This window comes from Rutidosis leptorrhynchoides, chromosome 4, assembly GCF_046630445.1.
Source record: "Rutidosis leptorrhynchoides isolate AG116_Rl617_1_P2 chromosome 4, CSIRO_AGI_Rlap_v1, whole genome shotgun sequence".
NCBI lineage: Eukaryota > Viridiplantae > Streptophyta > Magnoliopsida > Asterales > Asteraceae > Rutidosis > Rutidosis leptorrhynchoides.
The window spans coordinates 536,958,182-536,961,818 of record NC_092336.1 but is presented as its reverse complement, the minus strand read 5'-3'; the positions used below and the strand labels follow the sequence as shown (position 1 = coordinate 536,961,818).

The window sequence follows — 3,637 nt, the reverse complement described above, 5'->3', positions numbered from 1 at the left end:
CCTATCATGTTGGTTATACGAGTCATTGTTCCATTTGGATTGTAAAGAATGTTTTGATTTCGATTGAAGTTTGGCCTTGGCGGTTGATAATTATTTTGATAATTATTTCCCGGCCTTTGGTTCATGTAGGAAACATTCTCACGTTGTTCCATCGTTTGCTCAACATTACAATCTTTCGTTAAGTGTGGTCCACCGCGTTGCTCATAACTAATTCGTATTGTGTGAATATCTTTAGTCATCTTTTCCATTCGTCTCTCGAAAGCATCTATTTTTGCGAAAACGGAATCAAAGTCATGGCTAGAATCGGCTCTAGCCACTTTAGATGAACGAAAAATATCTTTTTCCTGATTCCACTCATGCGAGTGGGAGGCTGTATTATCAAAAATCTTGTAAGCTTCGGTTGCAGTTTTCTTCATAATGGAACCACCAGCTGCTGTGTCGATGTCTTTTCGTGTAGCGATGTCGACGCCTTTATAAAAGATTTGCACTATTTGAAAATTGTCTAAACCATGTTGAGGACATCCTCTCAACATCCTTCCAAATCTTGTCTACGCCTCATATAACGTTTCATTTGGCTTTTGCATGAACGTGGCAATTTCTCCTTGAAGTCTCATGGCTTTAGATTTATGAAAGAATCTTTGAAGAAATTTTTCAACTAAAACATCCCATGTGTCAAACGCTCCTTCGGGTAATGATTCTAACCAATCTTTGGCTTCTCCCTTTAAAGTCCAGGGGAACAACATAAGATAAATGGTTTCATCCTCAACTTCTCGGATTTTAAATAGATTACAAATCCTATTAAAAGTTCGAAGATGTTCGTTTGGATCTTCTTTTGTTGTACCACTAAATTGGCACTGATTAGTGACCATGTGTAGTATTTGTCCTTTGATTTCAAAATCTGTCGCATTAAAATCTGGCTGATTAGTGGCGTGACCTTGGCTCGTGCGTGTGGCTCTCATTCGGTCTTCCATACTTTGAGGTTCCGTTTCTTCCATATTTGAATTTGTTGATTCTGAATCACTAGAAGATTCTGATTTAAGGTTTTCTTCCTCGATAACCTCTGGATAAATAATTTGTGGTTCAGGAGGAATGATTAGTTGTTCAGGATCTCTGAATTGTCCTTGAATATCCTCCGGGTTCTCAATTGTGAAGTCGAGTTCAAAAAATGGATTATCGGAAATTTGAATTGGAGTACTTGTTCGACTAGATGATGATTCTAAAGAAAAATTAATGGCGACAATATTGGCTAGATGTCTTGATCGAGTTACAGGTGGTGAACGTATGAAAGGTGGTGAACGTTTCGCTCGATGCATTCACTAAGTAACCTATTATTTATAAATATACAAATTATATAAGTTATTAAATTAATAGACTTTTCTGATTTTGCTCACGTTTCGAATAGTCAAAAGATGCAGCAGGTAGCCAGGATCCTTTATATCTGAAAATCCACAACTTGCCACTAACAAATCCAACTATTACTACGAACCAAAAAATTGGTGTCTATCAATTTAATAGCTTTCAATAATTTTTCGTCGAAATTTTTAAAAAAATAAAGAAAATTCTATGTCCTAAAAACTAGAGTGTAGAAACAAAAAATAGAAAGTGCGTCGAAAAATAAGAAGTCGAAAAATAAAAGTCGAAAAACAATCTAAACTTAGAAACTAAAATTCTAAAAATAAATCGGCAATTATGAAACAACCCAACCAGTATTCCATACGATAAATTTTTTTTTATAATACACATTTACGCGCCAATTAAATATGTAAACCATTCCACAAGTTCCATTTAAACGTACATCAATTTAAATGTTTACAAAAGGCACGAAGGCCATTAATTAAGTTTTATACAAGTTTGACCCACTACAATGATAGTTTATAATCCAAATGACACACGAGCACGGTTTGGGGCTAAACTACCCAAAACGTTAGGCCAACTTCAAAAAGCTAACACCAAAAGCACCCTCTGTCAACATAAACGGGAGACAACTAATCCACCCGTATGCCCTTACCCTTGTCCAAGCCGGAACCTATAAAATGATAAACAACGAGAGGGTAAGCAATGCTTAGTGAGTGCAACAATTATACATACATATATATAACCTATCCATTTGCAATCACAATACCAAATACCTCATACGAACTTGTAACTCAAATAGCATGTCAACATACCCGTAACACTAACAAGTCGTACATTGTCACACCACTTCATTAGCATATACTCAACTCAATATATATATATATATATATATATATATATATATATATATATATATATATATATATATATATATATATATATATATATATATATATATATATATATAATGTGCTAAACAAAACAGCAATCTCAATATGGTTTACCAATATCGCTATGGTGCTACCGGCTCGTGGTTCACACCATACGCTTTTGAGTCATACTCGTTTATAGTGCTACCGGCTCGTGGTTCGCACTCGATGCTACCGGCTCGTGGTTCACATCTTAGTTTATAGTGCTACCGGCTCGTGGTTCACACTCGATGCTACCGGCTCGTGGTTCACATCCTAACCCACACATGTTATGGCACTACCGGCTCGGTGGTTCATACCATAACATTCACAAATAAATACGCTATATACACATACGTATAATTACTCCACTCACCTTGTCACAAGGATGATGATTTAGCACTTCCGAGCTTCAACACAATGTACCTAAATCATTAAGTGCACATTCAATTTCACAACTAGTGGGATTAACCACGATACTTCCACTTGAGCAATTAATGACCCAATTTGCATTAAATGACTCAACTACACACAACCACCCATAAATGGCCAAGACTCGACTTTAATCACTAAGGCTAGTGAAATAAAGTCTACTAACTTCAATTAACACAAAACTTAGGATAATCCATACCCATTTCATCTAATTAGGTCAACTAGTACATTTTGACCCATTTTATATTACTTAGACTCACAATCAAGTCAAACTTACCCATTAACACTTCTTTCATAAATCTAAAAGTGCATTAGTGACTACAACACCATTTAACACTTACAACCTCAAATCACAAGGCTAAAACCCTAGATTGTGGCTATTAGGGTTTTATTACAACAACACAACCCAAATTCACCCATTTTACCCTCAAATGGGTCATACAAATCTCTAGTAACCAAAACCCTAGCCATTAACCAATTAAAACTTAAAACATAAGGTTAGAACTTACCAAGACTATCCACTTGTAGCTAACAACAAGGAGAACAACTTTAATTCTTGCTCCTAGGTTTGATTCACAAATCTTCACCTTCAAATCCCAAGATTAATCTAAGTGAGTTTTGTGTTTTGGGAGAGAAATTGGAAAGAAAAGAGAAAAGGAAAAATGAAATAAATGGATAAGTGGTGGAGATTTAATGCTCCATCAGATCCACATGTCAAATTACCAAATTGCACCTAAAATCTCTTAAAATGAGCTAAGTCTGGAATCTGTCCAGCAGGATTGTCGCGGCGCAACCAAATTCTCGCAGCGCGGCGTATAACAGGAAAACAGACCCTTCTTAACTCAACTTCTGATCCAGATTTCCTTTGTATGTCGCGTCGCGGCCCAGATCGCCGCGGCGCGGCATTAGCCTATGCCTGAACAGTTCGACTACCTAAAACA

At 36.3% G+C, this 3,637-nt stretch overlaps 1 non-coding gene across 1 annotated transcript; it reads left to right on the top strand.

Moving 5' to 3' along the window:
* The first annotated feature begins 504 nt into the window (after window positions 1-504).
* On the top strand, window positions 505-611 carry LOC139846070 (small nucleolar RNA R71). The gene has a single exon (XR_011758815.1). It is a non-coding gene; the product is annotated as a small nucleolar RNA R71 (small nucleolar RNA).
* The last annotated feature ends 3,026 nt before the right edge of the window (window positions 612-3,637 follow it).